This window comes from Scyliorhinus canicula, chromosome 3 (assembly GCF_902713615.1).
Source record: "Scyliorhinus canicula chromosome 3, sScyCan1.1, whole genome shotgun sequence".
NCBI lineage: Eukaryota > Metazoa > Chordata > Chondrichthyes > Carcharhiniformes > Scyliorhinidae > Scyliorhinus > Scyliorhinus canicula.
The window spans coordinates 118,972,794-118,986,545 of record NC_052148.1 but is presented as its reverse complement, the minus strand read 5'-3'; the positions used below and the strand labels follow the sequence as shown (position 1 = coordinate 118,986,545).

General features: G+C 44.3%; 1 protein-coding gene across 4 annotated transcripts in view; it reads right to left on the bottom strand.

Moving 5' to 3' along the window:
* Window positions 1-13,752, bottom strand: part of nmu (neuromedin U) — a 64,667-nt gene that overhangs the window by 38,670 nt on the left and 12,245 nt on the right. The gene's annotated exons all lie outside the window — the stretch shown is intronic.

The window sequence follows — 13,752 nt, the reverse complement described above, 5'->3', positions numbered from 1 at the left end:
TCCCTGCGGGCCGCAGCATCACGCTGGTGTCGATATTTTAATGCCCAAACATTAATAGGACCGCTGGCGAAGGGCATAAACATCGATGCCGCAGCCAGCAGGGACTGGAGCATCGTCGGGCACCGTCCCGCTTTTTCACCAATGTGGGAGCTCCACAACCGGCGGGCGGGCGGTGGGGAATCCCCCCATCGACTACAATAGAAGACCAGTTCAGTACCATGTTGAACTTATGCATTCATTGACTCGAGTTCATTATATTTCCATAACAGCCTACAGAAACCAGAGGCCATTTTGTCAACAGATGTAAAGAAAAGGGTAATAAGTAAGGTGATTTTTCATATGTAGAGCTAGGAGACATAATTGTTGCATTTGTGATCGCATCCACTCCAATGCAAGACTTCCAGAAAGATTTGCTCAAAACATATAGCATTGAAGAGCTACTCAAGGACAGACGCAAGTATGAAGCAATTCTCGCAGATAGACGAAGCTTAATCATCCGAAGTACAACCCCAACTTTTGACACACTTACTAGAACACCAAAACCTAGCAAGACATAATGAAAGTGTGACTTTCTGCATGCACCATGGAAATGCCTAGCTTTCCAATGATTCTGCAAGGTATGTAGCAGAAAGGACCATTGGCACTGGCAGTGAACTAGGGAAAAGGCTGATGCAGCCACAAAGAGCTATGCACTGTTCCAAACAGATTGTACACAATGGGTATCTTCAAGCAATAAGAACAACCACCCGGTATCTATCAGAAACATATGGATGAGGTGATCAACAAACCAGAAATTGACAATGATGTGCACAATGAGACTGAAAGCAGTGAGCATGTTTTACACCAGCAATCTTGTGGAAAACATAGATGCCATCATACCACCTGAAGGGTTGACAAGATTAAAATTATCTGCCCTAAGAAAGTTGGTAACTACTTATTATTGGCGAAGATTCACGCAGGAGTAAGTGCCAACATCCTACCTCTGCAGATTCTAAAAAGCCTTTATCCACAGGCATGGAAGGCCATGGCAAATCCTACTACTAATCAACCTTCAACATACAACAGTTCACTAATGCCACATGAAGCATCCACAGTCCTGGAGTACAAAGACACATGTGTGTAACAGAAGTTCTACATTAGGCTCAGCAACTGAAGGCACGCCGTGACCTTTCACTAGTTAGAATCCATGGAATCAGTCAGACATCATATGGCAGATCAGAAACTATTCCTATCACCTCAATTCACAGCATAGCATTGAAATATCCAAATGTTTTGACAAGATTATAGTCCCAAGGGAGCTGCAACATTATGCTTGCAGGGGAAAGCAAGTCTGTCAATTTATCTGGTACATTTTGCACAACACAAATGCCAGCAGCTACAAGAAATGGTGAAACATTCTAGTCTACAGGAACTGCAGAAAAACATAATAGGAGGATGGCTTGTTTCAACTCAGCAAGTCCACGAATACATGAGACCATTTTGGCCTTACCAGGATGAGCTAGGCACCTCCCTAGGAGTCATTTTTAAAGACAGGTATATTGTTATCTCTATGACCTGCTACTCGTCCACACCTTTATCATTCACACAGGGGCATAGATCAGTTAAGAAGACTCACAAGAGATTCAGTCTACTGGCTGAACAATGATGTTGAAGTCATCATCAAGAAGGGCGAGGCATGTGAAGAACTTATGTCAAGTCAGCAAAAAGAACCACTGATTCCACATGAGGTTCCTACCTATCCTTAGGCCAAAATCACATCTGACCTCTTTCATGACATTGATTTCATCGTCATCATCAACTACTTTATTAAGTACCCCAATATTTGACAATTGCATACTATATGGATCACAACTGTCTCACACACTCTTAAGGACTCTTTTCAGTTTATTTGGTATGCTTAGAGAGATCATTGCAGTTAATAGCCCACAATCTATTGGTAAGTCATTTTAGGATATGTGTGAGAAGTGGAAAATCGATCACACTACATCTCATTACCCTAGATCTACTGGCCTCGCTGAATAAATGCCTCACATGGTGAATCCGTAACAATCAAATGTAAATAGACTAAGCAAGATCTGGACATTGCAATGTTACATCTGACAATGGCCTAAAGTGCAACTATTCCTTACCATCAGAGTTCATGTTAGGCAGGCCAGTGCAAACCAATTTTTTGACTTTTACCCATTCTACTCTTCAGAATCTAGAAAGCAACTTTTAAAAATTCAAGAGAAGATGACCAATGTGCATGATTCATGTGAGTACAGAATTTCCTAGTTTAGAGTTGGGACAGCAAGTTTGCATTCAGGATCCAACAGAAGGTATTTCGTAACCAACCAAAGTGACAAGGGTTTGTTCAAAACCAAGGTCCTATGAAGTCATTACACTTCAACAGTGAGGCAGAACCAAAGACAAATGAGATCTATTTCAGCTGCTCAACCACGGTACAGTCCTATTGCATCCAAGATAAGATTCCCAAATGCAACCAGGAACAATATCCAAAAATGACAATCCCATAGACACTGTACATTTGTACATCCCCCAGATAAGGTTACCATTACAAGATCTGGATATACCAGCATGTTACCTCTGCGCTTTAGAGACTCACAAAATCTTTACTTTTATATATTTATGTAATGGTGACTGAACACAAATATGTACTGTAAATAGTTCTACTTCTTTGGCAGGGGGGGGGGAAAGTATCTTTAAAAAGGGAGATGTTGTAATATACCTTCATCATGCCATCGCTAGAAAGGAAGTCATGTGATCAAGTCCTTTGACCTTCGAGCAGAACACCGCAAACACAGACCTTCTGCTGATGTTGCCTAGCTTTCTGTCCATGTATATATCTTCCCATATGTCTAGTTTAAATAAATTAACACACAATGTATTTACCCAATTCCTTACGATTAATGCATTAATACCGTTATTAAAACACAATCGGTAGAATGTGAGACACCACCCAGAAATGTATTGGACGAGTCAAGTCGAGAAGTAATGAAATCATGGATGATGGTTGGGCTGAGATGGGGTGAAGTCGAGCAATGTTAGAGAGTTGGAAATAGACAGTCTTTGTGATGGCATGCATAGGAGGTTGGAAACTTATTTCAGGATCAAATATGACACCAGGGTTGATCTCAGACTGATGTTAGGGTTGAGACGTAGCTAGGGAATTAATTTTAAGCGGGGACCAAAAACAATGCTTCAATCATCCCAATATTTAAATGGAGAAAATTTCTGCTCATCCAATGCTGGATTTTGGATAAGCAATTTTATAATTTAGCAACAATGGAGAGCCAAGAGGTGGTGAGGCAGAGCTGGGTATCATCCGCATACATATGAAAACTAGCCTTTGAATGATGTCTGCGAAGGGCAGCATGTATATGAGAAATAGGAGGGGGCTCAGATTAACACATTTTTGGTCTCAGGGAAATCAAGAGATACGACGAGTGGGCAGGAAAGTGGAGTTAAAGTCAAAGATCAGTCACGATCGTGCTGAATGGTCAAGCAGGCTTAACTGACCATACAGTTAACTCTTCTATTTCTTATGTTATTATGAGAAATTGGTTAATTATTTTATGTACTCGAGCATGACTGTCTCTGAGATTTCTATTTATGCATGTATCAGGTGTTACATAGAATATACAGTGCAGAAGAAGACCATTCGGCCCATCGAGTCCGCACCGACCCACTTAAGCCCTCACTTCCACCCTATCCTTGTGACCCAATAACCCCTCCTAACCTTTTTGGTCACTAAAGGCAATTTATCATGGCCAATCCACCTAATCTGCACGTCTTTGGACTGTGGGAGGAAACCGGAGCACCCGGAGGAAACTCACACAGACACGGTGAGAACGTGCAGACTCCGCACAGGCAGTGACCCAGCGGGGAATCAAATCTGGGACCCTGGCACTGTGAAACCACAGTGCTATCCATTTGTGCTACTGTGCTGCCCACAGCAGCAGTGGTAAGTTACAGTAGCTTATTTATTGTGAAGCTAAGGTTATCACTAATAGGTAGGCCAATGCCCTAAATGAACGTTAGTCACAATATGACCAATTACTCATTCCCGAGAGAATGAGACAGCACTGTCATCATGAAAGGAAGAACATGCAGCATGCAGCTCATATCAGAAGCTCTTAGCAACATAGATAGTGGAGGTGGTGGCACATCGCTAGTAATCCAGATGCCTAGGCTACAGCTCTGGAGACATGAGCAGGAGAGAAGCCAGAGATTTAAAAGCGGGAGAGGAGCCGGAGATTTAAAAGCGGGAGAGGAGCCGGGGATTTAAAAGCGGGAGAGGAGCCGGAGATTGAAAAGCACGGGAGAGGAGCCACCTCCTCTAACCTAAGGGGTTGAGTGAATATCAGGTAAGCTCTTTCTTTCTTTTTCTTGTTTTATCTGCAAGCCATCTAGAGGGGATGGCAGGGAAGACAGTGCAATGTTCCTCCTGCAGAATGTTTGAGGTGAGGGACACTGTCAGTGTCCCTGCTGATTTCACCTGTGGGAAGTGCACCCATCTCCAGCTCCTCAAAAACCGTGTTAGGGAACTGGAGCTGGAGTTGGATGAACTTCGGATCATTCGAGAGGCAGAGGTGGTCATAGATAGAAGCTTCAGGGATGTAGTTACTCCGAAGAATGAAGATAGATGGGTAATGGTGAGAGGGGCTGGGAGGAAGCAGTCAGTACAGGGATCCCCTTGTGGTCGTTCCCCTTAGTTATAAGTATACCATTTTGGATACTGATGGGGGGAACGACTTACCAGGGGTAAGCCATGGGGTACAGGTCTCTGGCACAGAGTATGTCCCTGTTGCTCAGAAGGGAAGGGGGAGAGGAGTAGGGCATTAGTCATTGGGGCTCCATAGTTAGGGGAACAGGTAGGAGATAACGTGGGAATGAGAGAGACTCGCGGTTGGTGTGTTGCCTCTCAGGTGCCAAGGTCTGTCCTGTCTCGGATCATGTTTTCGGGATCCTTAAGGGGGAGGGGGAGCAGCTCCAAGTCATGGTCCACATAGGCACCAACGACATAGGTAGGAAAAGGGATGGGGATGTAAGGCAGGAATTCAGGGAACTAGGGTGGAATCTTAGAGCCAGAACAAACAGAGTTATTATCTCTGGGTTGTTAACCCGTGCCATGTGCTAGCGAGACAAGGAATAGGGAGAGAGAGCAGTTGAACATGTGGCTCCAGGGATGGTGCAGGAGGGAGGGTTTCAGATACCTGGATAATTGGGGCTCATTCTGGGGTAGGTGGGACCTCTACAAACGGGATGGTCTACACCTGGACCAGAGGGGTACTAATATCCTGGGGGGGAAATTTGCTAATGCTCTTCGGGAGGGCTTAAACTAATTCAGCAGGGGGTTGGGATCCTGAATTGTAGCTCCAGTGTGCAGTAGGTTAAGAGTAGTGAGGTCATGAGTAAGGTTTCAATGTCGCAGGAATGTGGTTTGAAATGTGTCGACTTCAACGCCAGGAGCATCCGGAATAAGGTGGGTGAACTTGCAGCATGGGTTGGTACCTGGGACTTCGATGCTGTGGCCATTTCGGAGACATGGATAGAGCAGGGACAGGAATGGTTGTTGCTGGTTCCGGGGTTTAGAGTTTCAGCAAGCTCAGGGAAGGTGGTAAAAGAGGGGGAGGTGTTGCATTGTTAGTCATGGACAGTACTGCGGTGGCAGAAAGGACTTTGATGAGGACTCATCTACTGAGGTAGTATAGGCTGAGGTTAGAAACAGGAAAGGAGAGGTCACCCTGTTGGGAGTTTTCTGTAGGCCTCCGAAAAGTTCCAGCGATGTAGAAAGGATTGCAAAGATGATTCTGGATAGGAGCAAAAGTAACAGTGTAGTTGTTATGGGGGACTTTAACTTTCCAAATATTGACTGGAAACGCTATAGTTCGAGTACTTTAGATGGGTCAGTTTTTGTCCAATGTTTGCAGGAGGGTTTCCTGACACAGTATGTAGATAGGCCAACAAGAGGTGAGGCCACATTAGATTTGGTACTGGGTAATGAACCAGGCCAGGTGTTAGAGTTGGAGGTAGGTGAGCACTTTGGTGATAGTGACCACAATTCAGTTACGTTTACTTTAGCGATGGAAAGGGATAGGTATATACCGCAGGCAAAGAGTTATAGCTGGGGGAACGGCAATTATGACACAATTAGGCAAGACTTAGGATGCATAGGATGGGGAAGGAAACTTCAGGGGATGGGCACAATTGAAATGTGGAGCTTGTTCAAGGAGCAGCTACTGCGTGTCAGGCAGTGAGGAAGTGGTCGATCAAGGGAACCGTGGTTTACTAAAGTAGTTGAATCACTTGTCAAGAGGAAGAAGGAAGCTCATGTAAAGATGAGACGTGAAGGTTCAGTTAGGGCGCTTGAGAGTTACAAGTTAGCCAGGAAGGACCTCAAGAGAGAGCTAAGAAGGGAATCTTCTTAGAGGGAACATGAGAAGTCCTTGGCAGGTAGGATCAAGGAAAACCCTAAAGCTTTCTATAGGTATGCCAGGAATAAAAGAATGACTAGGGTAAGAGTAGGGCCAGTCAAGGGCAGTAGTGGGAAGTTGTGCGTGGAGTCCGTGGAGATAGGAGGTGCTAAATGAGTATTTTTCATCCATATTCACACAGGAAAAAGACAATGTTGTCGTGGAGAATACTGACATACAGGCTACTAGACTAGACGCGATTGAGGTTCATGAGGAGGAGGTGTTAGCAATTCTGGAAAGTGTGAAAATAGATAAGTCCCCTGGGCCAGATGGGATTTATCCTAGGATTCTCTGGGAAGCTAGGGAGGAGATTGCTGAGACTTTGGCTTTGATCTTAATGTCTTCATTGTCTACAGGAATAGAGCCAGAAGACTGGAGGATAGCAAATGTTGCCCCCTTGTTCAAGAAGGGGAGTAGAGACAACCCCGGTAACTATAGACCAGTGACCCTTACTTCTGTTGTGGGAAAAGACTTGGAAAGGATTATAAGAGATACGACTTCTAATCATCTAGAAAGGAATAATTTGATTAGGGATAGTCAACACAGTTTTGTGAAAGGTAGGTCGTGCCTCACAAACCTTATTGAGTTCTTTGAGAAGGTGACCAAACAGGTGGACGAGGGTAAAGCAGTTGATATGGTGGATATGGATTTCAGTAAAGCATTTGATAAGGTTCCCCACGATAGGCTATTGCAGAAAATACAGAGGCATGGGATTGAGAGTGATTTAGCGGTTTGTATCAGAAATTGGCTAGCTGTAAGAAGACAGAGGGTTGATGGGAAATGTTCAGCCTGGAGTTCAGTTACCAGTGGTGTACCACAAGGATCTGTTTTGGGCCACTGCTGTTTGTTATTTTTATAAATGACCTGGAGGAGGGTGTAGAAGGATGGATGAGTAAATTTGCGGATGACACTAAAGTCGGTGGAGTTGTGGACAGTGCGGAAGGATGTTGCAGGTTACAGAGGGACATAGATAAGCTGCAGAGCTGGACTGAGAAGTGGCAAATGGAGTTTAATGCAGAAAAGTGTGAGGTGATTCATTTTGGAAGGAGTAACAGGATTACAGAGTACTGGGCTAATCGTAAGATTCTTGGTAGTGTGGAGATCTCGGTGTCCATGTACATAGATCCCTGAAAGTTGCCACCCAGGTGGATAGGGTTGTTAAGAAGGTGTACGGTGTGTTAGCTTTTATTGGTAGAGGGATTGAGTTTCGGAGCCATGAGGTCATGTTGCAGCTGTACAAAACTTTGGTATGGCTGCATTTGGAGCATTGCGTGCAGTTCTGGTCACCGCATTATAGGAAGAATGTGGAAGCATTGGAAAGGGTGCAGAGGAGATTTTTCAAGATGTTGCCTGGTATGGAGGGAAGATCTTATGAAGAAAGGCTCAGGGACTTGAGGCTGTTTTCATTAGAGAGAAGAAGGTTAAGAGGTGACTTAATAGAGGCATACAAAATGATCAGAGGATTAGATAGGGTGGACAGAGAGAGCCATTTTACTCAGATGGTGATGGCTAGCATGAAAGGACATAGCCTTAAATTGAGGGAGATAGATATGGGACAGATGTCAGAGATAGGTTCTTTACTCAGAGAGTAGTAGGGATGTGGAATGCCCTGCCTGCAACAGTAGTGGACTCGCCAACATTAAGGGCATTTAAATGGTCATTGGATAAACATATGGATGATAAGGGAATAGTGTAGATGGATTTTAAAGTGGTTTCACAGGTCGGTGCAACATTGAGGGCCGAAGGACCTGTACTGCGCTGTAATGTTCTATTATTCTATTATGAGTTGCGAATCTCACTGCGGTAGCTGGTAGAATTTAAATTCAATTAATAAATATTGAATAAAAAGCTAGTGTCAGTAATGGTGACCGTAAAACTATCAATAAATGTTGTACAAACATCTCATTTACTAATGTACTTTAGGGAAGGAAATCTACCATTTTTACATGGTCTGGCCTACACGTGACTCCGGAACCACAGTAATGCGGTTGACTCTTTACTGCTCTCCGAGGTGTCCTAGCAAAACACTCAGTACAAGGGCTATTAGGGATGGGCAACAAATGCTGGTCTTGTCAACAATGCCCACTTCCCACGAACGAGCGCATTTTAAAAAAATGAAATGAAATGAAAAAATGAAAATCACTTATTGTCACGAGTAGGCTTCAAATTAAGTTACTGTGAAAAGCCCCTAGTCGCCACATTCCGGCGCCTGTTCGGGGAGGCTGTTACGGGAATCGAACCGTGCTGCTGGCTTGCCTTGGTCTGCTTTCAAAGCCAGCGATTTAGCCCAGTGAGCTAAACAGCCCCTTTTAAACTTAAATTAAGTACACTGTTGTGCTCAGGTGACATTTGGAAACATAATAATTCAGCCAGCATGATAAATGAGTCATAGAAGTTTCTCATTACTAATCTATTAGTGGAAGGAACAAAACAAAGAAAATTGCCTCATACTGGTTCTTGTGTTTATGAATGGCCTAATTAATTGTTATTTACTCAGTTTTGACAGGCACGAAATCGAATACTACCTTTGACTTGTAACTGCAACTCCTTCTACAAATCTTGTACAACTTATCCTTTTCTGGGCTGTACCTGGACCACTTGATCCCCTCAAAGAAAATTCTGTATAAATACTTGTTATTACCTTGCCCTCAAAATATTAAGAGACAAAATTCCAGAAGCTTTATCCATCCTTCTATTTACTATCTAAAGTGAGCTTTGGTAGTTCCTAAAACATGCACCATCGCAAAGCACAATATTAAAATAAATCTGCCATAAAAACAAATTGAAGTTTGAAAAATTAATACATAATCTTATTCCATCATGTCAGATGTGTAAAGATATTTATTGATTGTGTTCTACTAAAGATTTTGCAGTCATGAAGTAAAGGGAAACTTAAGAAAAATTTAAAACTAGCCACAATGCATTGGAGGAAATATTTATTTTATGGATTCCTAATTCATGTCCAAATGGGCATTGGGTGTCCAAACGTTGCATTGTGGTCTGTCATACACAATATGGACTATAGGCGTCATATTGGCTTCGGCAACCTTGAGTCAGGAGACCAGCTTTTCTGAACCAATTCTCATAACTGCAGAAGTCTCTTCCCTTTTTCTTGTCCAGAAATATGTGGAAAAGATTTGCAAGGGCAAATCTTAAAATATGGTGCCATTCAAGCAAACATCATCTATTATCATTCATTTGAATGCTTACGGTCTTGAAATCCTCCCCACTTCAGGTGACACTCACTAAGCGGCTATATAAATCACATGAAAATTCAAAAAGAATCAAGAATGACTGTGGGGAGTGGTGGCAGCATGCAAACTTATGTGCTGCTTCCTTACTTTAATGGTTGTAACAACACTGGGCATGCTGCTGAGTGGCTGCACACCTGAGCTGTTGATGCAAAATCCTGAGAGGCTAGCATTAGTCAAAGCTAGCCTCCACTAAGTTCATAATTTCATAAGATATAGGAGCAGAATTAGGCCATTTGGCCCATCGGGTCTGCTCCACCATTTGATCATGGCTGATCTCATCCTAGCCTTAACTCTGTCGTCCTGCCCATTCTCCATAACCCTTCAACCCATTACCAATTAAAATCTGTCTGACTCCTCCTTAAGTTTACTCACTGTCCCAGCATCCACCATACACTCGGGTAGTGAATTCCACAGATTCACAACACATTGGGAGAAGTAGTTTCTCCTCAACTCTTGTTTTAAATTTGCTACCTAAGATTATGACCTCTAGCTCTAGAATGCCTCACAAGAGGAAACATCCACTCCATGTCTACTTTATCCATGCCTTGTGTCATCTTGTATACCTCAATTTGATCTCCCCTCATCCTTCAAAACTCTAGAGAGTATAGTCCTTAACTGTTCAATCTCTCTTCACATAACAAGCCCTCATCTCTGGAACTAACCTAGTGAACCTCCTCTGATCTGCCTCCAATTACTACTTTAATTAAGCCTTCCCCTCCCTGCATGCCATCGTGGAACTGTCGAACCATTTGAATGAATCTTTCTTGGAACCCAAATTTGCTCATAATCTTCCAGAGCACCTCACAGCTAACAGTGTTGAAGGCTTTGGTTAGGTCTACAAAGGTGGTGTATAGGTCAGCATTTTGTTCTTGGCATTTCTCCTGCAGTTGACAAACAGCAAACACCATCCCTACCTTTTCTGAAACTATACTGGCTCTCCGGAAGTAGGCCCTGCTCATGACGTAATATGAGCCAGTTTAGAACAATACTGGCAAAAATATTTCCAGCAATAGACAGGAGAGATATTCCTCTGTGATTGTCACAGGACTGGTGGTTGCCATTGCCCCAGATTGTGGAGCCTTCTAGGATAGTGAGTAAATTTAAGGAAGAGTAGACAGATTTTTAATTGGTAATGAGTTGAAGGGCTATGGAGAATGGGCAGGACAGTGGAGTTATGACCAGGACGAGATCAGCCATGATCAAATGGCGGAGCAGACCTGATGTGCCAAATGGCCTAATTCTGCTCCTATACCTTTTGAACTTATGTGAACAACAAAGGAGTTTTTTAAATCCTGTGGAAGGACCCCTTGCTCCCACGTGATCTGGAAGAGCTGGGTGAACTTCCAAGCAGCTGTGATCCACTGTATTTATAGATCTCCACTGGAATTCGATTGGATCCGGGGGCTTTGTCACTTGATAATTGCTCGACTGCTTTCTCTGTTCCCAGCAGTGCGGGTGGGGTGCCAAGAGCAGGGTTGGTCTGAGAGCAGCCTTTTTATGGGTTCGTCATTGATTTAGGATGGTCTGTTGAGGACGTTATTGAAATACTCAGCCCATCTCTCCAGAATTCTGAGGTTTCTCTGAGTAGCATCAGCATTGTTATGTCATCAGCATAGGCTTGTAGTTCATCTGTCTTTTGACTCAGCCACTTGTCCTGCATCTCACCTAGTCTCGTTGAACAATGTTGCGGATGTTATCGTACAGAGTTTTTGGCTCTGGACATGTCATTTAGATACGCTCTGTGTAACTTGTATTTTTCTTCAAGAAGATGTTCAATTTCAGTGTCATTTTCATCAAAGCAATCCTGGTCTTTGCGCTTGGTGGGACCAAGTAAGCTGTCGTGTGCGCAGTATCTCAAAGGGAATTCCAGATTTCCTCAATATTTTTTGAGAGGTCTGAAGGTCATTTAGCCTCTTTTCTAGAACAGTGAGCTGCTTTTGGATGTAGTCGATCTTCAGTCTTGATATGTTCAGCCGCTTCTTCACTTGAGGTCTTTGCTTTGGCTGAACTTTCAGACACATTTTGGAGATGTCACGCCTGTGGTCAGCCCAGCAATCAGCGGCACACGTGGCCTTAGTCACCCTTACATCCTGTATGCCATTATTCCTGACAATTCCATGGTTGATGAGATGCCAGTGCCCAGAGCGAGGGTGCTTCCAGGACATCTTATTTCGGTTTGGGAGCTGGAAATCTGGGTTTGTGAGAAAAGGCTCATGCTGAGGACAGACTTGCGGGAGTGGAAGACCATTACTGTTGCCTTTTCCCAACTTCGTTTTTATTGATTTAACCTCCCCAAGCTTGGTGATCTGTGCCGACTCTGGCGTTACATCAACAAGTATGATCAGCTTATCTGACTTTGATGTCATGAACTGGAGGTCTTCATAGAAGACTGTGTCTGCGTGGGTTTCCTCCGGGTGCTCCAGTTTCTTCCCGCAAGTCCCGAAAGACGCGCTTGTTAGGTGAAATGGACATTATGCATTCTCCCTCTGTGTACCCGAACAGGCGCCGGAATGTGGTGACTAGGGGCTTTTCACAGTAACTTTCTTGCGGTGTTAATGAAAGCCTACTTGTGACAATAATAAAGATTATTATAAGATGACTTGACAAATTAATTTGGTTTAAGTGAGGGAGAGTTTTTCACCATCAGCCTCACTCCCTACTCCCACGTCCACTTGTCTCCAATGGCAGGACATATCCAGACAGTTGGAGGTAGAACAAGCGCAGTGGATTACCAGGACATCTTCACTGTCTTGTCCTGCTCTAGCTGCTCCACAACATGTTGCTGATTTTGCCTTCCAGCCCGCTGGATGTATTAGTGGTTTCCTCCACGCTGTCTGCTAGGAATAGATGTCACATGGTCAGGCAGACAAGCCCTGTCTCACCATGCCTTAGGCCCATCGACTACCCTCACCTGGTGTAGCCCGCCTGTTGCGATGGTTTTCCAGGTGTAGCCATTGTTGCATGCAAACAGCTACTTGGAGTCACAGGCGTCCAATGCAGGCGATCTGCTCTGAGATCCCCTGACAAAGGCATGAGACCCAACAGAGACACCCATACATCCCTTGCACACACTCACTGGCTCAATCACAAAGTTTTATTTGATATAACTCAGCAAGTACCTATTGAGGCAGAGTAGTTGGATTGGAATAGATTGCTCAGGCACAGATACTTTTTAATTATTCAGTAATCCATGTCATAGGGCAGTGGATGTGGAACTTACCACCTAAAGGGTGGTAAAGGCAGAAATCCTCAAATCATTGAAATCAAGAGCTGTGGGAAAGTGGGTTGAGGTGGGATCACTCCGTTTTGACTACCATTGACACAATGGGCGGAATCAAATGCTGTCCAGGAGGGAGACTCAGAGGTAAAGGTGGGCCATATAATTGGGTGGGACTGGGGTTTCTTTCACCTGCCTGATAAAGGACAGCCTGCAGTTAAGGGCCGTATCCCACCTTGGCTGACATTCTACTAGCAGTGGGTGGGGCCACCAGAAAAACACTGGTAGCATGTCTGCGGTCGAAAGGGAGGTCCCTCCTACTTGGTTAACCTGTATTCCATGGAGGAACCCACTGATAGCAATGGTTGCACATGCATGGAGACCACTCCCCCCCCCCCCCCCCCCCCCCCACTGCCCCTCATTCGGACCTAACTGGCTGGCCTCGACGATCATGCCTCACCCAGCTTTTTTACAGGGCTTCACCGTACCAGCAGTGGTCACCGTTCCCACAGGCAGTGCCAGTACTAAGGAACTGCCAGTCTAGATTTACCAATAGAACTTTGAGACAGAATACCTGCCCTGAAGATGCTATGGATCCTGTCGCCAACAAGCTAAGTATCTGATTGGCGTTTAATCAGGATGAAGGGGCCTGGAATGACCCTGGCATGGTTTCCACCGGCTCTCCTGCCCACTGCTGTGACCATTAAATTCTGCCAAATGGTCTCTTCCTGTAAATTTCCGTGACTCTGTGACTGTCATTTACTTGTCTCTCCATAAACCTCTGCCTATCACTATCTCTTTCTCT